Source organism: Camelus bactrianus, chromosome 5 (assembly GCF_048773025.1).
Source record: "Camelus bactrianus isolate YW-2024 breed Bactrian camel chromosome 5, ASM4877302v1, whole genome shotgun sequence".
Lineage (NCBI taxonomy): Eukaryota > Metazoa > Chordata > Mammalia > Artiodactyla > Camelidae > Camelus > Camelus bactrianus.
Window position 1 is genome coordinate 9,058,998 of NC_133543.1, and position 26,508 is coordinate 9,085,505.

General features: G+C 35.6%; 2 long non-coding RNA genes across 4 annotated transcripts in view; both read left to right on the forward strand.

The window, feature by feature from the left end:
* Window positions 1-616: 616 nt before the first annotated feature.
* LOC141577635 (uncharacterized) lies at window positions 617-7,496 on the forward strand. Its single transcript, XR_012506863.1, has 3 exons — window positions 617-755; window positions 3,377-3,582; window positions 6,059-7,496. It is a non-coding gene; the product is annotated as an uncharacterized LOC141577635 (long non-coding RNA).
* A 1,089-nt stretch (window positions 7,497-8,585) lies between these two features.
* Window positions 8,586-26,508, forward strand: part of LOC141577681 (uncharacterized) — a 29,334-nt gene continuing 11,411 nt past the window's right edge. For all 3 annotated transcript variants that reach the window (XR_012506926.1, XR_012506924.1, XR_012506925.1), the window contains exons 1-2: window positions 8,586-10,095; window positions 16,612-17,038. This is a non-coding gene — a long non-coding RNA (uncharacterized LOC141577681). The remainder of the gene's footprint in view (window positions 10,096-16,611; window positions 17,039-26,508) is intronic.

Sequence of the window (26,508 nt, forward strand, 5' to 3'; positions counted from 1 at the left end):
AGAATAACTGTTTGAAATTTGATGATCCTGGCAGGACAACAGTTGTTTTATAACAGATTTAAAAAAACCAAAAAACTGAGGCTCTGAGAAGCAAAAGATTTGCCAAGTTCATTCACCTAGTAAGTGAAAGAGGTTGGACTGAAACAAAGGGCATTTGACTCCTGGTGCAAGGTTGCCTAACACAACAAAGGCATTAGAGGCCAAAAAATGTAGACGTTCACAAATGATTTTGATAAATCCTTAGATGTCAGACACATAACAGATGAGTAAGGGTCATCACGTGTTCTTAATACCCATCTTCTCCTTCTTCAGGCTAACGTCATGGAGGGCAGCCATGCAATCCCCTATAAAACCCTTTGCCATCACTGTCAGAAACGGAGTCCTGGACTCCGGGCCCATTGGCCTGTCCCAGTGAGCCCTTTCTCAAGTTCTTATCTTTTGGATACAGAAGCATATTACTAGGGAGTGTGAAGAGAAAGTTGACTTTAATCTTAATTGCCTGCATAACAGTATTTTTAAAAAGATCTCACTCTGTAAAATATAAAACCTTACCAACATCATAGACGTCAGGCATCCCAGAGCAGAGCAAAGGTTATTAGAAAAGAAAAGCCAAGCTTGCAGTTACTCTGTCTTCTCTTCCTCTGAATTTGCCATCAAAATACGGATGCACTTCCAAGCAGACCATAGCCAGATTACAGAAAGCAGTCTGTGCAACTACTCTATCCCTGCTTAATGTACACGCCAGGACAGGACAGGTATTTATCAAAATGTTATTTCATTTTTTTTCTTCCTTGATTTTAGAATGTTCCTCTAAAATATTTGTTCAAATAACCTGTATGTCAAAACAGCTCAACGCAGACTGTGAATGTGATTCATATGACTTTTCGTATGACTGATGTTTTGTTAATCAACATTTTAATTTTGCAATGATTATGCCATGATCAAACCAGTTACCTGACCCTGTTAGGGAGTTATTCAATTGTAGGAAAATAACTATGAAGCCGAAATCATGGTTTCCAGTATTGGAGCATCTCATGTTTTTGTTAGCCAGTAAAAGGTGAATACAACCTGGCTTCGTTAGATAGTACTTATATTCTGATGTTTATATACTGAAGTATTCTAAATCTAAAGTAATAGCATGTTATGTTTTCGGTTGCTTGTTTGTGCAATAATTTGTGATTTAATGTCATCAAAGAAATGATGTACAAAAACACATTTCATTTCTAACTGTTTGTGGAGGTGGCATGGTGGAGGAGTGGGGGCAGTGATACATGGTTTGGGGTTGGCTTTACATGCACACAGCTGACGTGACTCAGAATGTTATGGTTTCCACTCCTGAACAGAGAGTTCATGACTAACATCTGTGCAGCAGAAACTGAAATTTCTAGGGCCTATGTTGGGTTTTAAACATTTTCTACATTTCAGTGGTACAAGTTATTTTTCAGGCATATAATAACTTCTCATACATTTCCAAGTAACTGAGAAAAGTGATCAAAATACAAAGTCCATAACATGTTAAATGTCTACCCACACATATATTCCAGTGCACATGTGCTTTGGAGCCAGAAAATTTGGATTTGAGCCCTGGCTAGTTCTGCTGCTTATTTCCCTTGTCATCTTGGGCAAGTTCTTTTAGGTCTCACATTCTTAGTTTCTTCATCTGTAAAATGTGAAAATAAAATCTGCCTGGATTAACTTCATATGCTAATTACCTAGCAAAATTTTTGACAATAAAAAAATCATTATTAATAGTATTATTTTTATTGACACTTAATATAATACATGTGCAAATACTCTGAAAACTTTAAAACACTGTGCAGTTATTGCTATAATTTTTATTTCAAATACTGTTCATATCAATATGTACAAGAATATACACAGAAATTTACTATATATATTTATATATAAAACATTTTAAACCTAAGTTTTACAGCATCAAGTGAAATTATTTTTATTTATTTTTATAGGTGTATACAATAATTTATTGTTTAATAGAAGTGGAATTTCAAATCAGTAGGTCAAGAAGAGTTTATCAATAAGTGATACTAAAACAAATAGCCATCTTTTTGGAGGAAAAAAGTGATTGGATCCACTGCCCCACACCACATGTCCAAATACATTCCATGAGGATTACAGATTTAAATGTCTTTAAATATAATATATTTCAAAAGAAAATTATAAAATCTGCCTATAACCTAGAATTTGAAGATTTATTTTTAGGCAAGATGGGAAATCCAGGTTGAAAAAAAAACAACTACTCTGGCTACATAAAAATGAAATGTTTTGTAGAATAAAAAAAGAAATATTAACATAGCAAAATAGATAGATAAAACACATTCGATGATGCACCTGAACACTCTCGGTAAAACTGTGTTACTAAATCGGTGCTTTACAAGATCTTTATTAACCCCACAAAGGCCATCCACTGAAAACTACAGCAAGCATAATTGCCAGAGTAACTTTAGAACCATTCTGAATAAGGGAAGAATGCCTGGAATCAGTGCTATTTCAGAGAAAAAAAAAAAAAACCCACAAAAATAAATATTTGAAACAAACAAAAAAATTACAGAACATGTCATTACACTGAAAACACAAAGGAATCAAAGATTAGAGTTTAGCATGGTGTCCAAATAAAGACCTAAAGACCTCTGAGTGAATGGAGGAAATGCGCTGTCTCACGGATTCCCGGGCTGGTAACCCGGCACAATCACTACAGAGGCTCTAGAACCGTGGGACAGGCGGTTGGAAAATCTTTCGTTGTGTGGGCTCTGGGGTGAGACCCCATACCCTGCTGGTCCTTCCAGGGTCCAAACAAGCAAGTCGGCTCCCACCTCCACTGCTGCCCCAAAGTACGGGCCATGCCACCTGCCTGGACCCCCGCCTCCATACCTGGTTCTAGAAGGAAACAGGTCCTCAGGCCTCCTCCGGTCCCCAGCCCCTGAGCCTAGCCAGCCCGGGCCGTCCACATCCAAGCGGGAAGACCGTCTGAGGTGGTCCAGCTCGGCTGCTGGCGCCGGCGCGGGAGCCACCCCATTCACGACGTCGGGCTGGAGGCCGCGGTGACGTCACCCCGTCGGGTTCCTTCCTGCGGCGCGCGCTCGGCCACGTGGAGCGGGTCAGGCGGGTCACAGTCCCCTGGAAGAGAGGAGATTCTTTTCCCCGTGGATTCAGATCACAAAGGTCACAGTGGAAGGTTTGGAATAGGGGAGCACAGAACATGAAAACACGGCGCAGATGCACTCTTACTGCTGTTCACAACCAGGCTGAAGTTGAGGGCACACGTCCAGGTGGACATGAGCGAAGGGTAAGGTCTCCCTAAAGAAGCCCTTGGAGGCCAGGGTCAAATTTGTCCTTTAACGCTCTTCTTACATCCCAGAACGCTCCCTTCACGCCGGCCTCACCAAGTACGGATTGAACTACAGGATGACCAACGAACGTGACTTGTCCCTAGAGGCATGGAGCCGCGGAGTCACAAGGATTAAAAAAGGCCTCGGCGCACCAGTGAAGCCCCGTCCTCTCCCTCCCTCGGCCTTGTGGCCGGGCTCGGGAATTCCACCGGCAGGCTAAGCTCAAACGTTGCAGGTAAGGCATTTGCAGTTTCTCCCCACGTAGGGGGCTTTAGGGTTGACTCAGGTGACCCTAGCTAGGGGGCTGGATGCAGAAACCTATTTTTATTTATAAATATAAATATAAATAATATAAATATGTATATATACATATTTAATATCATTTAGCCTGTGACTATAAAATTACTAGTCTAGGAATCTTGGTCTGTGATCTTGGGCAAGGCATTTTTCTTTGCTAACCTGAACAGTTTTTTTTTTTCCATTTTATCCATTAAATAAAGATTAAAACGATTTGTATCATACATTTGTGGGGAGAATTAAATGCAGCAAGAGTACTTAGAAATAGACCCTCAATAGACTCTCAATAAATATTTGTTGAATATGGATCTGGCGTAAGTGAACTACAGCTAGGTTGACTTCTGAGACATCCCTTTCAGTTCTAATACTGTAGCACCCTCCACACGTTTTTCTACATGTAAAAAATAATATACATATCAGAAAGAATAAATGTGTCTTAGAGGTAGAGCATATACTTTTTATTATAGAAGACCCTAAAATCTTTAATTTTCCACTAACCTGTGGGCAACTGTGACTCTTTGGATTTTGTAACCTTGAACCTTCCCAAGATCCCCGACCATGGCAGCTTTTCAGTGCATATTGTTTGATGGATTCCTGCAAAATTTAAATGTTGAGAATAATACTATCATGGAAAGGAGAAGATGATGGAATTCCCTGAGGGCACTCATAGCTCTTGGGCATGCATTTTCTTAGACAGATGTCTCCTTTGGGGACAGCATGAATGTGTACCCACATACAATACAGCAGGATAGCCTGCTTTAGGCAGTATAAAAAAACATTAATTTTATTATTAAATTTATTTGATATGTCAAAAAAGAATACTATATAACTGCTCTCAAAATCGTGTTTAACACTCTGATCTGATGCATTATATGCTTGAGAATCAATCAGCTGTCAACAAGATATTTAAAAAATTAAAAGTAATATAGGTGACTCACAGGTAAAAGCATTTGATCTTTCTTTGGCTATAAAAGGAAGACAGAATGCTAATTCTTGAAGATTGTTAGAATAGGATCTGTTATCATTTAATAGGAAATATAGGTGATATATTTTATTAAAAAGATTCTACATAACGAAATATTTCTTAGTAAAAGTCCTTCTGTCTTGGAATCAATTACTAAGATTTTTCTGATAAACTCAAGGCTACTTTGAGGGTTGATTGTCCACCATTCTTCCAAAAAAAAAATCAGTATTTTAATAACCAAAGTCATTAGTTTTAAATTGTTTCATAACACCTCCTCATCTGAACTCATCTATTTCTGTTAATTATGTTAACTTCCAGAAACACAGTCTTCAAATACAGATTCCTGCCCTCTTTTGTTCATTCTGTCTCCTGTTACTGGCAGCATCATTGAGCTCAGAGTTTCCCTCACTGTGGGTCGCCCATATGCAGCCAGTACCTCAGTCATCCTGCATCAGACCACTGCTGACCGTATGACTCCTGGCTCAGAACCATGTAAATGCAGATTTCAGTATCTATAAGATAGTGTCCAAAATTCTCACTGAGATAAAGGCCAAATTATCAAGACCTTCAAAGGGTTCAGATCCCTGGGTAACGGCAGAAATATCTCCCACTGATGAAATGATCTGTCTCTTCTCCTTGTTCCATCTGCTCTCGGGAGGGCTGGTTTCAAGTCTTTTAGCAATTTTGTGAAGGCTCCAGGACACCAGTGGACTTGAATATCCTGGTCTTTTGCTAACATGGCTCCCATCTCTGTGAATTAATGATATGAATCCCAAAAGGCAATTAGAAGAAGACTGTTTTGCTGCCACCTAATCAGGACTGTCAACATCTTACCTTCAGGGAACAATCTCACAACTCCTTTCCCTAGTTCAGCTCAGCTAGGTCCATATTATCAAATCATTCATAGTAACATTATTTACAAGATAAGTCATAGATATTCATTAGAGCTTACTAAGTATCAGGCACTGGACTTCCTATTTACATAAATTATTTTATTGTATCCTCCTGGTCTTCAAGTGAATTTCAGTTATTATCTTTAAAGAAATAACTTTTAGAAACTTTAAGGAACACGTCCAAGATCGCAAATCTAGGTAGTGAGGTACCAAGACAAGTGTCAAGTTCCAAAGCCCTCCTCTGCCACATTACTTTCTCTCTATATTTCCATCTTGTCATTCAATTTGTTCCAAAATGCATCAGGGAATATGATGGAAAATATATAAAATGTATATATAGCAGTTACTCCCTTAACAACACCAGCAACAAAAACTCTAATGTTTCGATATCACCTGTCTCTTCAGAAAGGTTTACCCCAGATTACGTTTTATTTAACTACATAAGATGACAAAGACTAGGAGTGTGCTAATTATAATGATTTCTCACTTTCTCTTACTATTCTTTCATGCTCCCTCTACTTCTCTGAGCATTGGTATGGTTGTGCATTTTCCCCCAGAGGTCTCGAGTCAACTGAATGCTTGAACATGGATCTGGAATTGACTACTTTCCCATTGTTCTTGAAAACAAAGGTGCTTTCGCTGTGAAATGGATATATAAGTTCTTCTCAAGAACCGATCAGGAAAACAATATAGTGTAAGTCTTCCTTAACTAAGGGACAATTGTTCTTTCTTCATTATATTTCTTAAATTCACTTTCTTTTTTTATTTTCCCATGGCCACCATTGTAAGTTTTAATTCTCATCTGTTATCCAGACTATTTCACTGCCTCTTAATTGGTCTTCCGTCTTTCGTCTTCCTTCGGTATTTTGTATGTATGACACCAGCCAAGACTTCTTAAACAGTTTATCACACCACCTCCTCTCCCCAGATTTGCATGAGTCCTTATTATCTCCTCCTGGAGGGTAAAGAACATTTAGCATTTATGTTTCTATCCAGACAAAAAATATAGGAGCATTTCCATGCTTGTCCTTGTACATGTATTTTTTAAATTAACAAATGAATTAATGAATGAGTGAATAAAGTGTCTTATATGGTAAGAACATCACATATCAAGTACATGTGGTATTTTATTGTCCTTTAACATTTTTCAAATACTGTTGTGACTAATTTGAGGGAATCAATTCAAGTCTCCCTAGTGGATAAAATTTGAGTTTATTATGTATTTTCATGCTATGTGGGCACTGTTATAACCTACAATTATGAGATTCACATACCATGAGCACACTTGTGGAGGTTTTAAACTATGCCTACAAATCTTTGTTAAGGATCCCTTGCAAAAGTGGAGCTTAATTCACCTCCTTTTATGAGTGCATTGGACTTTGTGATTTTCTCCTGTTCTAATGAGTAGAATATGGTGAAGGTGATAGTGGGTGACTTCTGAGAAAAGAACATAAAAGGCTTTGTGGCTTCCTCCTTCCTCTGGTAATTCATTCATGTGCCATGCCATGAAGACATTCGTGGAAAGTACCATGTGGTGGGAAACTGAGCTCTCCAGGCAACAGCCTGTGAAGAGCAGAGGCCACCTGACAACATCCTTGTTGAATGAGTTTGGAAGCAGATTTCCCAGTATAGGTAAGCTTTCAGATGACTGCAGCCCCACCCAGTATCTTCACTGCAATGTCATGAGAGGTCCTACCACGGAACCATCCAGCTAAGCTGCTCCTTAAAAAAAAAAAAGAACATGGGAATAATATGAAAATACATGTTTATTAGTTTAAGCCATTACATTCTGGAATCATTTGTCATATAACAATCAATAATAAAACACTCAGGGCAGATTTTATTTTTAAATGAGTGTGCAGGAGATATAAGGAGTTAAGAGCAGAAATAATCTCATATCCTCTCTCTCTCTTTTTCTTTTACATACAGAAGTTAATAACCATTTTTTTGAGAACATAGCAATATTTTCCATGGTGTATTTGGAGTGCAAAGTTAGAAAATATACCTTAGACTTATATCATCATCATTCTTACAAAATAATATTAAAAATAAACTATTGGCAAATAGTATTCTTGTAGTCAATGACTTTTGTTAAGCCATTAAATAATATATCCCAGCACCTAGGCACTCAGAGACTATATATAGCATTCTGTTTGCCACAGGTATTCCTTCTTTCTTTCCTTAATTTTTATAAAATAAACTAAATTCCAAAATATTTATTCATTATGGATTACATTTTCACCAACAAGACATGTTTTACTAGTGCATATGAACTCATAGAATGGCTATTTGATTCATATTATAATTGGTTTGCAAAGCATGTATTCAAGCTCAAATGCTTTTGCTCCCTTTTAAAACTGAGCTTAAATTAGGTATTATATTTTATTTTATATTGTACCAGGTAACAACAAAACAATTTCTTATAATATGGAAACACTTTTATAATTACCACAATAACTTTGTAAAGAGTGAGTAGAGCCATAAAATAAGATGAACTCCTTAGTCAACATGCTATTTTATGCGTTTATTTATAGAAATAGATTTCAATCGTAGTCCCATATTCCAAATACCTTCTTCCAGAATAATAAAACAAGATAACTAAGCTTTTTTTCAGAAAGGATGCAAATAAAAGGATTTTTACATCCTTTTTCAAAACTCATTAAATAGAGCAGTGATTTTTTTTCATTCTTTTTTTAGACAAAAAAAGACATTTTTTTAGACATTCTTTTTTGCATTTATTCACCCTCCTCTTACAGAAATGTGAATCTAACCAATAATATTAAAACACTAATCAGCCTTATGGAGAGAGACAGCTTGTCACTCTCCTCCTTCCATATCTACATTAATTTGGTTTTAATTTGGTGTGGTTCTTCCATCTACCTAGGAACTGAGGAGTGTAATTTTTTTTTTTTCTTTTTTGACTTGTGAGGGAATTCTAAATGTGTTTGCATGGCAGATAGGAAAGTCGCAAGTTGTATACAGCAAGAAAATACTCAACAGTGGTAAAACTCCATCCTGTGTGCTGTAGGGTTACTGTCTCCATGTTTGTTTTATTGTTTTTAATTTGCATATCTTCTGTCTGTCCTTAAATTAGATGCAGGATCCTAATAATTTCACTTGAAACTCAAAGCCCAGATTTTGCTGTGTGAGGAAGTTTCTGAATAAGACATCAAGTTTCTAGCCATCAGAGGATAATTTATTGATACTTGTCAAAAGGAAGTATCAGTCTAACAGAAATCAAGACAAAAGGAATGCCTGATGAATTTTCTTTGAAATGCCTTTTATAAAAGTCCTTGGTAATGCATATTGATGAACTCCAAATTGTCTTGCCTGAAGTGAAAAGAAAGTAGACTGCTTTACACTGTCTTATAAATATTCATCAAAAGAACAAGACTTATGTTTCCAGGTGTGAGGTGAATGAAACGGCTGTATGATTGCCTTGGAATCTGGATAATTGGTAAAACAGCCGTTGACAGTTAGAGAATTTTAAACTTGGTATCTTGCCGTCACTTCATTTGGAGTCAGAGATAAAGCTTCTTATACCAAAGGGAAGCAGTTTTTAGAGGGTGATGGATTGATACTATCAAATTCTAGCCATTAGTTGTTTCCATTGTTGGCTTATTTATTCATTTTGCTGAAAATTAAAACAAAAATAATTGGTTTTGTTTTATTTCATTTTTGTTTTATTTATTTATTGCTGGGTAATTCATTTTGGTCTGATGAAACAATACCACTCTTACTAAGAGTGATTTGCTGGGTCTGTGTCTTAATTACAACCTAACACTGTTGAGTAATAGAATGACTCCATTCAAACATCCAGAAAAAGTGTGGTTACTGTCATTTTGCTTACCAAGACCCACTTTGGACTAAGCAATTAACCATGCTCGATTAAAGATCAAATTTGATTAAATTGATATGGAATATTTGATCTTTGGAGGGTAAGTAGTTCATATGAACAATCAGTGAATGCTGTCATTCAAACTGGTTGTAAATTTCTCCTGACCCTTGGTTTATAAACTGTCCTCTAACTAGTTAGGAGGAAACTATTCCATTCTCAGGAAACATTATTCTTTACAGTGCTTAGCACTTAAATGCAATTAAGCAAATATAATATCTTCCTTGAAGCAAATAGTTGCTTACCTTAAGTAACTGAAACTAATTAGCTCTGTTGAATGAAAGACATATTCACTAACTATTTAAAGAATGTTTTCTTCATCCTGAGCAGAAATGAGCACCTGTGTTGCCCTTACAGTTGGAGGAAGATGCTACTTTCTGCATCTGTAAGTCGATATCTATTTGTAGACCCAAAGGTAAGAAAATGAAATTGAAATTGATATGTGTCCAGGAGTAGAATGAGATAGAAAAAAACCAAAACCAAAAATACAGAAAAAAGAGAAAGACTGAGTAATCTGTATGCTTCTAGAAAGTGTTTAGGCCTTTTCTCAAAACTGTGTCTTTTTTTGTGAAGGAGATTTGATTGCTTCAGAGAGACCTTGGCTACAGACATAGATCTTGACTCATCCTGTAGCGATGAGCTGTGATAAATGTGGGGTGTGACAATGATGGTGATGAGGGCACTGGTGTTCTTGAAAAGGTAATTGGATAGTTTGGTAAGTAAAGTTAAATTTTCTAAAGCAGAGGAATCATCTTGCATTCAATCTCTCTCTTTTTTTTTTCAATCTTGCACTTTGTTTAATGTGCTGTATGATTCATCTCATTCAGAATCTATGAAAAATAGTTTGGAAAAAAGACTCATAAGGCATATGGTTTCAGCAGTCTGGAACACTTAAATTGATCATACAGAACACCTAGATGAATTCAATATGGAATAGAAACAAACCCAGAACAGCCTGTGAACTGAAGTGTCACTATCTCTGAGGAAATCGATTATTTTTCTTTTATTTCTGAGAAACCACTGCTGAGAGACATACCAAGTATCTGTGATATCATTTTTAGACCATTTTTCCAAGTCTCCAAGGAGCAAATCTCCATTTAAAATTTAAATGCAGGACTGCAGGAAAATGAGTAGGGCAGAAAAAAGAACTGACAGTAAAATATTTAAAACTTTGTTTTATTTGCCACATTAACCTGAAGCTAGGTAATGCCAAACACTGCCACACAGTATGCAATCAGTGGTGCATACAAGTACTAGAGTTGGAATATTTCGAGTGTCTGGATGCAGAAAACCACACGGGAAAGGGTTCTATCTAAAAATAACAGTAATGATTAATATTTGGAAAATGTAGGGAAACACAACACTCACCAAATCACAGCTCTGGTCGGATTTTTCTTAGGGCACTGTGTCCATGCTGAGTACAACATCCTAGGTGAGCCAGAATTTACAGTCGTCACTAGGAGGGCACATAACGCAAGGAAAGTGATGGGTTCTTTAACTTTACAAAACTTTTCATGGTGGCTACTGAGATGACACATCCTGCTCAGTGGTTCGTTGAAGGAAATAATAAGCTTTAATTAGATTTAGCCGTGATAGGAGGTGGGAGGGTTCAGGTGAGGTCTGCATTCACAAGAGGAAGAGTGTGAATGAGCATAAAGCATGAAAAAAAAATGTCTGCGCCCTCCCTGGTCAAAGTAATTCCAATAAATACAAATGTAAATACAGTAAGTTATCATTTATTAGAAAAGAAAGGAATGTTAGAAAGAACAGCCAGCATGGCTGTAGTAAACAGGTATTTGTAGCTCATTCTTGCTGAAGCAAAAATGGATGCAAAGGTTGTAGTAAGTATAAACATCCCCAAGGGGAAAAAGAAAGCATACTTTTTGACAAAGAGAATCTACTCCTAGACATTTATCAAAAGAAAATTAATAGGAAATTGTGTTAAGGTATATATGTAAGAATGCCATACAACAGTATTTAGATAGAAACAATACTGGAAACAACTCAAAGGATTAATAGTGGGAAACTGATTAAATATATTGTGCTAAATCATATAACTGTATAATATTTAGCCATCATGAAAATATTTATAGATGTTTAAAAATTTATGTTTAAATAAAAACCATATATTAAGTGAAAGGATGATACAGATGTGTGTGTGGTTAGCTTTATCAACTGTTTATTTATATAACAGATTTCATGGGCTGAATTGAGTCCTCAAAAAGTCATATGTTGAAGTTCTAACCCCCCAGTTCCTCAGAATGCAACTGTATTTGGAGGTGGGGCCTTTAAGGAGGTAATTAAGGTCAAATGAGGTCAAATGAGTGGGTTCTAATCCAGTATGATGGTGTTCTTATAAGAAGAGAGTAGGACACATATAAGTACTGAGGTAAGACCTTGTGAGGACAGAAAGAAGAGCGCTTTCTGCATGCCCAGGAGAGCGCTCAGAAGAAACCACACCCGTGGACACCTTGATCTTGGGCTTTTGGCCTCCAAAGTTATAAGAAAATACATCTCTGTTGTTTGCACTGCCCAGTCTGTGCTACTTTGTTTACGGCATCTGTAGAAAATTAACACAGATAGGTAGTAGTTAATTTTTAAAAATAGTAGTCTTTAGATATTTTTTCTCTTCGTAATTTCTGTTTTTGGCATAAATGTATATTATTTATATAATTTTAAAATACATAGAAAATAAAAAAGGAAAAGAGAAATACCAGGCTATCTTAGTCATGAAACACTAGATGTTTGGGACTCACTTTTCTCTAAGAATTATGTCAAGATTTAAGGATAAAACACTACATATATTGCATCGTTCGACCCAGTCTTGCCCAGAAGCTCACTTTCGTAAGTTTTGAGCTAGGGTTGTCATTTCTCACTTCAAACGGAATCTCAGTTCAAGTAATTTCAGTCCTTGTAACTGCATCAGAGCCAACTAGCTGAAAGTAAGTGGGGCAATACTTCTCTTGGAAACATCCGCAGTTCTTAGTAGGTGCCTTGTGTTCTGGAACTTTTTTCCCCCATAACATCTAGCAGAGTTCTAGACATGATATAGTCCTTCATAAATACTTTTTGACTGACTTATTTCAAAAATGAGAGTGATGAACTGCTCCTCAATAATTCACTTTCCTTCAGCTCTTTACTAATTGATGCAGGTACCTACTGCAGTGGGATACACCTAGAAGTCTTCAGGCGGTTGATTTTAAAAGCTACCCACCACAAATGGTATCAGGGATATGCCGTTTTTTCTCCTTAAAAAAATAAATAAGACCCAGAGCATATTGAGTCAGAGAATTTGCCCTGGAAATGTCAGTATCAGTTGTGTGATAGTCAGAGAAGAGGACGTGGAAGTGACAGGTAAACCATCTTCAGTAGGGTCATTTATCAGAACTTTGGACTGCCTTGTGCTTAGTGTATTTTTTTATTCTATAGGAGAATTCAAAGTAGTCTTATCTTCTGAATCCAACACATTCTCTAAAACCCCTATATGCTTGTTAAGATTTAAAAGGACATAGTGTCATCTACAAAGGAGGAATACGTAAATATGTTTCAAATGAAACATATTGTAAACATTATGGGAATGCATCAAGATGGCTTAGGTAAACTACTTCAGAGGAAGAAAATTATTTTCTTAACATTTGGTTGTTAATTTTAATATAAGATTCATATCACATTATACAAGTCTGTAGGACTTACAGTTTTCTGTTTCAGTCATTGTATAATTGCTTTAGTTAAATTATATATGATATGGCTTCAATGTTACATATATGTGCATTAATCCCTATGAAAGTTTATGTATGTATGTGTGTGTGTGTGTGTGTGTATAAACTTATCATTTTAAGGGTATCATGTATCCTCAGTATAGGGGATCAGATGTTCCACTCTTATTTGCTTTTCAAAAATTCAATCAACATTTAAAATGTCATTATGAGAAAATGATAAGAATTTGTGATTCTGAGAAACATAGAGAGAGATTAATTTAAAAACACAAATCACATCACAAGGAAAGTGTTTATCAGTCAAAATCATGTTCTCCTGACATGGACCAGAGGACTGTCAGATTCCTCTGTCTCTCCCTCTTGCCTTTTGTTTATTGGTGATTTTGCCTGGTCCCCTCAGCTATCTGTCCTGTGCTGAACTGCTCTATTCCTTCCTCTTCACCTCTCCAAGGAACCCTCTCTGCCCCTCATGCCCTGGGTCCTAACATCCATCTGCCCCAACTTCACCCTTCTACCTTCAGCCTGACTTGGTTTTAGCCACTAACAAAAACTACGTTTTCAGAATTCACAAAAATGGAGAGCTTTTGCCATAAATGTTGCAAAAGATGTTACAAATTTATTAAATCAAGAAGTATTTCAAGAAAGGCTGCAAAGCTTTGAGTCCATTAAAAGAAAGAAAAAGGCTACTCAGACCATGCACACACTTTCCCAGAAGCTTTCGTGCAAGTCTGGCTTAAGTAAGTTCCTATGTATAAATGCTCAGTCTAATATGAAAGTTCACTTGAAAGCACCATTATTTACAGTTAATAAGCAGCCACTTGTTTTTAAGTATTTCAATGAAATTTTTAATACTGACATTTGGTTTTAGTCTCTCCAACTGAAGAGGACAAACATTAAAGAAGGTGAAATTTTTAAATGAAAAATTATTTTATTTAAAATTCAAAATTTCAAAGGATATAATAATTATACCTAATTAAACTTACAAATACTGTTTTCAAAATAAATCTATAGCATTAAACTTCTGAAGTTATTAAAATTTAAAACTGCATTAAAACTTTTGGGAAATCCTGGACTTCAACATCCTTCATTAAAAAATAGATTTCTGTAAAAATCTAAACCAAAAATACCCAGGAAAATATTATACTTTCTCCTCCCACTGGGTTCTACTCTCCTTTAAAAATTATTGGAAGTGATCTTGCAGGACAGTGTCATTTGTCCTCAGTTACCCAGAGATTGAATACCAAAGAGGTCAATGGAGCAGCCTTAGGTCGTGGAGTTGGTTCATGCAGGGAAATGTTCCCTGGACTCCCAGTCCATTTCTGTTCTCACCACCTAAAGGGACTGACTTGATAAGAATTATGGACTTGGTGTTTTCGTCATGGTACCCGCATACCTAATAGGTCCTTTGATGAAATTTGCCCAATCCATGACTCTTGCTCTGAATAGTAGCATGAGGCTTTGCACAAAACATGGCCTTTGTTTGGACTGCACTGAGGACCTGGCCCAGGGCAGTACTGCCCTTAGCCTGCAGGGCGAGCCCTGCTCTGGACCTTCTCTGCTGAATCACTCCCCACAGGGAAAAGAGAGCCTGGGAAGAGGACTGGGGCCCAAAGGATGTGCTGTGATAATGAGTTTCATCCTCAAAACAGAGTGGGTAACTGATACATGTTGGTTCATAAAGGAAAAAGATCATTTGTTTTCCTGGATAGACATTTATATGCATTTTAGGATTTTTTGTGGTCCTGAATATAAGTTATTTTTTGACTTTTGTGTTTGCACTTTCTTGGCCCATCTACTGTACTTGCTTTGAAAATGTTACAGTACCATGTCTAATTCTCACAGGTGTTTAGAAGAGAAAGAAATAACCTTTACCTTTAGAAAAGAAAAGTTGAACTTGTACATGTTAGTAAGAACCTATAGAAGAATTTCTGAAATAATGTGTGGAAGCAGTGAGGCGGAAAGATATCTATGTATATGTAAGACTAAAACATACATATATTCAACATAAAGAATATACTAATAATTTAAAGAAAATATTTGAAAAATATGTTTTGTGAGTCAATAAAAAATATATGAGCTTTCCAAAACTGTGTATAAGTGGTAACTGAGAAGTCTCTGATTGATTATTTACATGAATTTCTTTCACTTTTTCCCTGATATTGTATTTAACTGTGTGTGCTATATAGATTTTCCCTTTAGAATACTTTAAGTATATATTTGGAAGATCCCAAAACTTTCTAATATTTTTCTATCATTAAAATTAATTGAATGCATATTAAATTATGCCTCCTAGGTGATAGATGTTTTACTCCAGCACAGGCTGGGGGTGTTTGGAATTGGACACGGAGTGGGATCTACTCTTTCTCTCCACTTCCCACTTCAGTACCTTGAAGAATAGAGAGATCTCAGCCAGACTTGCGGTCATTTCCTTTTTTGAACCTAAGTCTTCAAGAGTTGGGGGCAGAGAGAAAGGAGAGATCTCATTTAACCAGGTGTATGTGGCATAGGAAGTGTCCCTAATCACACTCCTGTTTGACTGGGTTCAGTCTGATGCTCATACTTTCACAGAGGAGGTGAGGTGCAGTTTCCTTGAAGAAGTGCTCACTTCACCTCTGTTTCTCCATCAGAAGATTCTGCAGTAGAAGTTTAAACAGTCTGACCACTTCAGAAGTCATGCAAGACAAACAAACAAACAAACACACACTCTCTGTCTAGTTGTGAGTCTGCTTTGCTGGGTCTGGTAACCCTCTGTTCAGTCTTCTGAATCCTGAACTAAATTCCATGATCCTTCACTTGGAGGAAAGGGCACTGTCGTTGTCTCTTCTATGTTGTCTAAGGGCTATGAAGAGCTGGAAAGGAGGACCATGTACCTTTTACATCTTAGGTTCCCTATACCATGGTCCTCTCATGCTTTGATGGTACAGATTTCTCCAAGAGGCCTCTTACTTTTGGAAACAGTTCAAAAATGTTCCAATCTGTGTTCATTACATGTCTAAATGAAGGGGGCCTATATAAAATTGCTTTCCTTAAAACTGGTAGGAAAATAGCTTTCTCTTACCCTTTGCCTTACTCAAAACATACCCTGTGCATTGCTGCCTGTTTTAAAAACACAAGTTCCATGCAATGTAGACAATGGGTAGACCTCCATTTATTTAGTTTCTCCATGGCAACTGCTTGTTGAGAAAGCTAAAGTGTCACTCACTCCTGGTCGGATCAGTACCTTTGTTTTGTAGCAAAATACTATCAGAGTGATGTCTAACATTAGCTGAACTAAAATAACTGATAAGAAATAAGTGGATTTATTAATAGTAATGCATTACCTGCATGGGGGGTAGGGTAAGATGCATTCTAGGAGAAGATAAAGAAAATATCCTAGAAGTAATCAATGTTGGAGATCACTGTTTTGCACATAGTGTGAAAGGGAAGGGGAAGTAATGCCTGGCAGTAGAAGGTTTGGAGGATTTTATTTTTTAATCATCTCTCTTCTTGTAACTGTCAGAGAACCAGTTATGCTCATATGAGGCCAATAAGACTGTGATGGATTGAAGTCTGCTTGATTTCTGGAATTGAGTTATAAATTATGTATATAAGCATACGAGACAACCTCATATTTGAGAAGAGCAATATTGAAGCTTTGGAGTAGAGGTAAGAGAATTCTACATATTGTAAAATATGAAATGTCCTGAGAAAATTAGTCTTCTTTTTTTTTGAAGAATAGGAAACAGAAAAAAGAAAGTAAAAAATTGAAGAATCACCAAAATAAATTTCAAAAGAAAGAAAAGGAATCTACTTTGAAGACTTACAAGAAGAGTAAAGCTAAAAAATTATTTACTCTGAACACCAGAATATGTTCTTGGATAGCTGTGAGCCAAACTTAACCCAGTCAAAGAAGCAGGAACAGAAAGATAACAGGAGAACAAGCACAGGTAAGATTCCAAGGAGATGAGATGGAGAAGTAGGAATTGTGAAGGATGACACTGTGTCGATATAACTCTTTACTGTCATTTCTAAAGAACATAGATGAAAAAGAAAAATTAGGCTAGCAATTTGGAGAATTTGAAAAGCTCTATCAGAGAAGTGGAAATAAATATATACATTGGTTAAAATGGTGAAGAGAACTTGAAAGAAAAAGAACAAAGATAACATTTAGAAGTTACAGGTACTACCTCTTAAGGAAGAAACTAGGACAACTGGAATAATAAAAAATAAAAGACATAATTCATTTTTATGAATTTTTTATGTAACTTAATGAGATTAAACAATAGAATTAGTCTAAATACACTTCAAGAAAAAGTAAATAGAATAGAATTTTAGCAGAAATACATTTTTGTAAAACTCTGAAATTGACAGGTAAATGAAAGAGTCAGAAGCCTCCCATCAGCAGGGAATGATCCAACAAAGAGAGAAGTTGAAGGAAGGAAGCAGGGAAGGGAGAGAGAGAAAATGATAAAGAGCAGGGGAAGAAGGAAAATGTATGAGAGGAGGAAAAAAGGACTGAACAGACTTTTCTGCACTTTAAATGATCAAAGAAATTGAGAAACCATCCTCAAAGTCTTCATGGGAAAAAATTGAGGCCATTGAATTTTGTAAACAGTGTAGTCTATTTTTAATTGTGAAGGCAAAAATTAAGTTTTTAAAAGAGCAAGAACATAAAATACTGCTACAACTAACATCCAGTATTACCCTTTTAAAAGAAATCATTTAAAAATGCATTTCAACTGAGTAAAGATTAATCATAACTAGAAAGGAAAGAATGGGAATATTGTCATATTAGAAAGAAACTGAAGAGGATGAAACCAGACTAGAGAATAGGAAAGTACACCACATTGCTGAATGGAGGGAGAAAAGGTGGGATTTAAGTATTAAAATCAAGTAGAGGTAAATATAAGCTTCTAAGTCACAACTGCAAATCCAGTTTTGATAATAAATAGATGTGAATTAACATGCCTTAAAGAAAATACATATAATATAAGTATAGTATATTAATAATTAGCTAGGCCTAAAATTCCAGGTTAGGGAAGGCTCCTGTGGGTGGAGGAAGAAATGAAAGTGTAAAAATTACCTTTTTCTCAAATGCTTCAGTTTTAATCTTAATTAATTGATTTATAAAATTTTGTTGAAGGATTTTGGGGGGAACTTAAACATAACCATCAGTAGGGTAAAGTTAAGATATAGTCTGTCTATATAACTGATGGAAATATATACATAATAATTATTCACATAAATTATAAAATGGTAGGGGTAAAACAAACTATAAAATCATGTTAGATATGATTGGTTTAGCTTTCTTATTCAAAAGTAAAAGTGTTTACTTTAAGTTCAATGTAAATCCAATTAAAGGTTATTTGGAAAAGGCATATCCAAACAAAATGGCACAAACAAGCTTAAAAAAAAACAGAATAAGCAATGATTTATCAGGTAGTTGTAAACAATAAGATAACAAAATATCAAAGGTAGAAATTCTGTTTACAGAGGTAAAAGAAAATTAAATGGGATAAAAGATTATTACTTTAATTAAAGATGCAGTACACATGAGGACATAATACTAATAAACTCTGTTGATGGCCTTGCAAGTTTAGTAGCTGAGAATTTTGAAGAGAACACTCAGAAGCACCTGCCAATACTTCTCTCCCAGCGTCACCACTACCTTATACTCCGCCCTCTTTCCTGTTGCAGGGGAAGTGAACATGCCGTGCACAGTGAGGCTGGTGCCTCATCCTGGGTGCCAGCTCTCATGCTCTGTCAGCTACACACAGACAGTGCTGGAATAATTCTGCTCCTGATTTCCCACATCATCACTTTTTTTCCCACTCTACACAATCCCCATGCTAGACAATTTCAGCATATAAAAGAAAACAGTTACGTCCCACATTTCCCTCAAATGCTGCCCCATGTCACTCCTCTTATAGCAAAACCCCTGGAAAGAATTTTCAATATATACACTCTCCAGTATCCCTCCTCTCATTCTCTCTTGGACCTGTCTCAAAAAGTTTTCACTCAATTTCAACGTGTCAGAGAAAATGCTCTTAACCAATGGCATCCTACATTTCTAAACCCCATGATCAATTCTCAACCTTCATTGAACTAATAGGAACAAATGATATCATTGATCAGTCTTTTCTCCTTGAAACAGCTTCTTATCTTGGTTTCCACAACACAACACCCTCCATGCTTACCACCTATATCTCTAGTTTTATCTTCTTAGTTTTTTTCTGCTGGTTCCTTTTCATTTCCGTAATCTGTAAATGTAAGAGTACCCTAAGGTCCTTCTCTTTACTATCTGTGCTTATTTTTATAGATTATTTCATCCAGAGTGTATGCTGGTAACTCCCAAACTTAGCTTAAAATGCTTCTTTCAAGAAAAGACTACATATCTAATGGCCACTTGACATCTCTACTTAAATGTTTAATAGGAATCACAAACTTAACATCTTCAAAACTGAGTTTCTGTTATTTTCACATTGTATCTGGATTCTCTGAAAATTCCCTTTCCCATTTAATGGCAACTCCATTTTCCGGTTGCTTAGACTAAAACAGTTGAAATCATCCTTGATTCCTCTTTTTATCTCATCACCAAATCAATTCCAGAAGCTGTTCTTATGAGTTATATCTTCAGTTCAAGTCTAGAGTCTGAGTACTTCTTCCCGTTTGCACTGTCATTATCGTTGAATAAATCATCATAATTTCTTGCCTGGAAAATAACAACAGTGGCTTAACTGGTTTCCCTGATTCTGTACTTGCCTGGCTACAGTTTATTTTCAACACAGAGGACAGTGTGATCTTGGTAAAAAAAAATAAAATAAAAAAATTAAAAAATTTCACCACCCCCTGCTAACAACCCTCCAAAGGCCTTTCATCTCAGAGTAAAAGTAGAAGTCATACAATGAAATTGTAACTTGAAATGTTGGATGAAGGCCATCCTTTCCCACCTCCTTTGATATAATTCTGATGCTATCTGTCATTGACCCTGTTGTCCACTCTGCTCTAGCCATTCTGGCCTCCTCAGAGACACCCGTGGTCTTCAAATCAGTGTCTTTGTATTCAGTCTTCCCTCTCTATGGAATGATCTTTCCCCAAATATCAAAAGAGCTAGCTCTCTCACTTCCCTCAGGCCTAACCCATCAGTTGTCTTTTCGTCAAAGTATTCCCTGGCCAGTCTAGGTTAACAATTCGGCTTCTCTTTGACATAATATCACTCTCTTGCCACTTCACTTTTTTCTTCTTAGCACTTCATATTATCTAACATCCTATATTTTATTTAAATATTGGTTTATTTGTTTAGTCAGTTTATTGTCTACTAAGTTCCCCAGATATAGGTCCCTATCAGTTGATCCTACTTAATGGTGTGCAAGAGTTAGCTTATCCAGGCTCACAAGAGCCTGTTGTTAGGTTTTCAGAAGTGTTATGAGCCAGCGCAGCCAGTACTATAAATAGATAAATAATAAATACTATACACTTACAATTAATCATTTTAAAAACAGAAGTATTAAGTACTCTAACTGCTTCCTAAGAATTTTACTATATTTTAGCAATTTCTATGATCTTGAAGTTACTTTAGTCTATTTTATCTATATTGTGGAAATATTCTACCATCAAATCTCATTATTCACAGTAATTATGTTTTATAAAGTCATAATAAGCCCCAAATTAGTGACTACTGAACTATTGCTACCAGGACAAATATAGGGTTAGGGTCCTGTGAGTCTCTGGTCCTGACATTTTCATCGACTAATCAATACATAACCTTGTTTTATGCACGTTTTTGTTTAAGTACACCTATTTAAAATATATTGTTGTCCATTAACATTACGTTTACAGCCACCAGCACTGTAACTCGTGCCTGGACAGAGCGTATCTAACACACGTATGTTCTCCATAAGGCACATCACGGCCTTTTTGCACTAGACACTAGACAGCACTTCAGCACTAACCCTGGGGGACATTTTCAACAGCAAAGTCACTAACAAAAAGCACAAGAAAACAAAAACCCCCAAACATGTGGCAGTAGAGCACAAAAAGGGCATTTATTTGTAGTACAAGAGCTGAAATAAGAAGGCAAAAATGTCTCCGTGTTCAACCTCAGCTGGGAACATGAGTATCAGGTGACTCATATTTTTGCCATTCTGTGCATATTCATGACTGACTATGAAAAGAATGTGAGTGTTGATCTGAAGATTACATACAGGTTGTAGCAAGTGGGCTAATTCACAGACATGAAATTGGCAAATCATAGGATCAACTGTATAGTGATGAGCTGAGTCATGTAAAATGCTTCCCTGCTCTGCATTCAAGGATGTCAAGGTGGTAGTTTTAAACTGTGCATGGTGGAATTATATACAACAGTGAAACTGGCAAATATTGCAAATTAGGTTTTTATTTCTTGTGTAAGTGATCACATAGACTTAAGAAAGTAACGGAAAAAAATACTAATAATATAGACCAAGCTTACATTTGTAGCCATTACACTGTGAATAGCACAAAAACCAAGGAACTATTCTTCCAGTAGTTGAAAAATATTATCCAATTAGCAAAGAAGCCACTCATGTTATGGATAATGATGATGTTCCAACATGTCTTTGTTGTTTTACTTTTCATTTTAGTCATTAATGTACACAAAACTATCAGCCAACATTCATGTTGAATCTACTGTTTATCTACACTGATTTGCAATCCTAGTTTGCTTAGGGATTCAATAATTCATCAAAAAAATCAATAGAAAAAGGCTTCTCAGAGAATGCCTTGGCTGTATGGAATTTACAACATGGAATATTGTATGCTTCATGATTATTTGCATACTGTCTCTTATACATTCTTCGTAGTGATAAAATTTGTATTAAACACATGTATAAGGCATACAGTTTTCCTTTTCTCTGAGAGCAGTCATGCCTTTATCAGGTACACACAGCTCTTCTGACAGTCCACTCTCAGTTTATGCATCCAGTGTACTCCAAGGTCAACTGAGTCACCTCACGCATGTCAAGAAGCCATCTTTGAGAGGTCTGTTTTAAAATGAGTCCCAGTTGGTTCCCTCCTGTGTGGCCCACATGTGGACCATGGGAAGTCCTGCTGGCAGTGGAAAAGCAGCTCTTTTTCAGTGTATTTTTCTCTCTTCATAGACTGTTTCCTGGAATATAGACCAACCACTCACCCTTCAGCTTTCCTGGGCATGAGTCAGACATCAGTTTAATGTTTCCCAAACTCTTAGGTGAACATATCACACTTTCTGACTTGTCTCCTTGCAGTTCCTCTTGAGGTGATTTCAAGTGGCGTGAAGTGGAGGGGAAGCACCTTTCTCCCCTTTGCAGGAATGAGAGGAGAAAATTGAATCTATCTAAGTTATAAGATAGCAAATACAGAAAGTAGTTAACAGATATAAATACTATTCTAAGTGAATAAATTCCAAGCTAGTAGAAAATACTGATGAAACAAATGATCTGTTTTAAAATAGAGTAATACTAAGATTTGGTTAAGAAGGTGTATATAGCTTCAACAGACAGAGAGTGATATAAGATTGACCTTTGAAGAAGGCTTCCAGGCCAACTGGTTTTATTTATGAACTACTCACCCCCAAACTAGTTGCTATGCTATAAAATCTATCCAGAGATAGAGTAAGATACCAAGGTAGTTACTGTCTCATGAAAATAACAAAACTTTGATATTAAAACTCATGAAAACTGAGGAAGTAAAATTATACAATGATGGCACTAATGAACAGATGTAGGAACTCTAAGTGAAATATGGCAAATAAATTCCAATCATTTATAAAAGAATCATTCATCAGGATAAAGTAGTTTTTAATCCAGGACACATAATGATGAAAGTGATAATTACAGTGATGCTGAGGATAGCTAAAACTTACTGAGCATTTACAATTTTCCATGCATTGTTTCAAGCATTTTACATACATCAGATCATTTATTCCAAACAACAAACCATGTATGCTGTATTATCTCCATTTTACAGATGAGAGAACTGGTAAGTGAGTAAATATTAAAACATGAACATAAGAAAAAAGCATATCATGTCAGTATAAAAGACATTTGGAAATATTTGAACATTAATTAAATGAAAATGTTTTAACATTAATTAATTAAATGAAACAAATGTATGCCTCTAACATGATTGAAATATCTCAAAATAAGAGTAATATCTTTCTTAGAGGGAAACACCAGCATGAAATTCAAGACAAAGATATGCTATCTAATTTCTAAAGTTCCCTTATAGAAATATGGTGTAAAAAAAAGTGACTACAAATATTTGAAATAGAGGGGAAATATGATTATTTAAAGTCATTGTAGTTAAATACCTAGAGAATGCATGTTAACTTGCTAAAACAGATGTCTAAAAATAAACATTTTGTATTTATCCACAGTAACAGTGATGACAATACCTCAATCACATATAGTAAATTTTTGGTACTTAAAAAAAATGTCTAGGATCTATGTGAAGAAAGCTATGATCATTTTTGAGTTGAAAGAAAGACTCTCAAGTTCATTTTAAAAATAAATAAGTGCATATAGGCATTAAAAATGAGAGGAATAGAACAGGCTTTTTTTTTTCCTGATAAGGAAACATGTTACAAAGCTAGCGCAATTAAAATCAACTTAAACTCAACAGAAAGTTAGTGGAATAGAATAGATAACCCAGAAACAGATCCCAGGAAAATTTTTCTCAAGTTTAGGGTCCCCAAGGATCACCTATCAATGTTGCTTAAAATATTCAGTTTCTGGGATCCTATCCAAAAGCATCCTGACTACGTCTGGCACTATTTACGTACAAGCACACAACGAAATTCTGATGCATATGGTCTATGTATTACTTTGATGTGTGATAAAGCAAATACTAAACCCCAACAGAGGAAACATTTCAATAATGTTGGTAAGTATTGCTATGAAAAATTACAGTCTTAAATTATTAAAAGTAAAATACTAATGAATTAAAGAGTTACATATAAAGGAGAAGATAAAAGCTAATGTAAAACATAACCCCATGGCCCCAAATGTTGCATCAAATCACCCTAGGTGCAAAGGGTCAATTCAGGGGCACCATGGGATGTTTTACAATTTCAGGGGAAGCATAACAATTTTTGACATATATTAGACATGTCACAAGCTGCTAGTTCCAGACACACAGTTTGGTCATTAGATTGATTAGCTACATTTGTTTCATTGGCATCCTTTTTTTTTTTAAATCATAAGAATAGCTATGATAGAAGCAAATACAGTGTAAAATTCACTGTGTGTCAGGGAGTGTGGTGGATTTCAGTCTGAGATTTGAGAAGGTGTACAGTACTCATTAGACACACAGGCCCATTAATAATTGAAGTTATGTAAGAATACAATTTTTAAATGTTTTCAATTTATGCGAATCTTTTTTCAAACAGCTATTAGTAGGACATAAATATTTCTTAAATTGTTTGTACCTAATTACTTAGTGGTAGTAGGTATTTTTTTGATGCCAAATACCCTGAAAAAATTACTTAGACATTAAGGGAGCTGTGACCTGAGAGAGTTTATATAACTTATAAGCAGAAGAAAGTATGGGTTACTTTTTAGTTGATCTTTGAAATGGAAGGATTATTTGAGCAATAGAAATAGCAGTGATAACGTTAATAATAAAACTAATACTTATGTATCAAGTACTTACTATTTAAGATCCTGGGCTTAAAGTTTTATGTGAACTATCCCATTTCTTTATCACAAAGATCTTTTGAGATAGGTTTTGTTTCAATCTCAACTGAGATGTAGAGTAATTAACTTTCCCAAGATGGTATAGCTAGCTGGTATATTAACCCAGGTGTTAAAATATAGTATAATTCTGTATGTAAATATGGCAAACAGTTAATAATATATAAAGAGTTCTCACTGGATGTTTAGAAAAGCACTCAAAAATACCAATGGAAAAATGAATAAAATCCATGAATAGGTAATTCACAAAAGAAATAATGCATAAGAAGTCGATACAGAAGAAAAATAGAAAAATAAACCTTACTAGTAATACAGTAATTCAAGTTAAAACTGTAAATATTTCAATGTCAGATTGAAAGCCCTGTAAGAGCAGCAGTCACAGACTTTTATGTCTGTGTTTGTTATATAACAGCCATCAATCAATTTTTCAAAAGAATGAGCATTCTGCCTTTTTACCTTATAAAGATTTAAATATTTATTAATTTTCTCTTCAAATAATTATTGAGTGATTTTTTGAACGTCTAATTGTGCTGGTTCTTAGATACAGGAGAGAACAACACAGACATAGCCCTGGCGTGGTGGAAATCATTATCTATGGATGTCAGGATGCTGAGATGCAGTGAGATAGGAATTCTCATACATTGCCATTGGTGGAAGTGCAGCTGGATACAGGCTTTCTGGAAAACACTTTGACAGCATGTGACAAGAGTTTGAAGAGTGACTCACCCTCTAATTCCACTTTTAAGAATCTTTTCCTAAAGACATAGTCAGAAAGACACTAAAAGATTTGCTTTAATGGATCTTCATCATAGCATTATTTAGAGAGCAAAACTTTGAAAGTAGCAATGGTCAATAACCAGTGAATTGTTAAGTAAATTATGGCAGTCTGTAGGAGACAATATTAGGCAGTCAAGGAAAACCATATTTTTGAAGAGTATTTAATAATGTGGAAAGTATGTTTTGTGATCCAGGAGGGATAAGGCAAACTTTAAAAACTATTATTAATGAATCTTTAAAAATCTCTAAAACTCTAGTAGGAAAAAAAAGGGGCATGCAATTGGAATCCAGCATTAACAGCAACACACACACACACACATGTGTACACACCCAAACATAGTTTTGGGGAAAAAAAAAAAGATTAGAATATTCAAGGTAGTTATATCTGGGGTTAAGTCTGAGACTATGGGTAACTGAAATTTTTTTCTCCTGTATTATTTGATAAAGTAACTCTCCATATCTGTGGTTTTGATACCCCTGTATTCAACCAACTGCAGATCAAAAATGTTTGGAGAAAATTTTAGAAAGTTTCAAAAAGCAAAACTTTAATTTGCCTCATCCTGGCAACTATTTATGTATCATTTACATTGTATTTATAACTATTTACATAACATTTATATTGTATTTTGTATTATAACTAACCTAAGTGTTTGGGAGGGTATGAGTAAGTTACATGCCAATACTGTGACCCTTTGTACAAGGCACTTGAGCATCTGCAGATTTTGGTATCCACAGGGGTCCTGGAATCAGTCCTCCTGCAGATATCAATGGACTTTTAAAAAAAATTTTTTTTGAAGTGTCATTGATTTACAATGTTAGGTTCAGGTGTACAGCAAAGCGATTCAGGTATACATATACAAACATACATATTTTTTCTTTTCATCTTCTTTTCCATTATATGATATTACAAGAAATTGAATATAGTTCCCTGT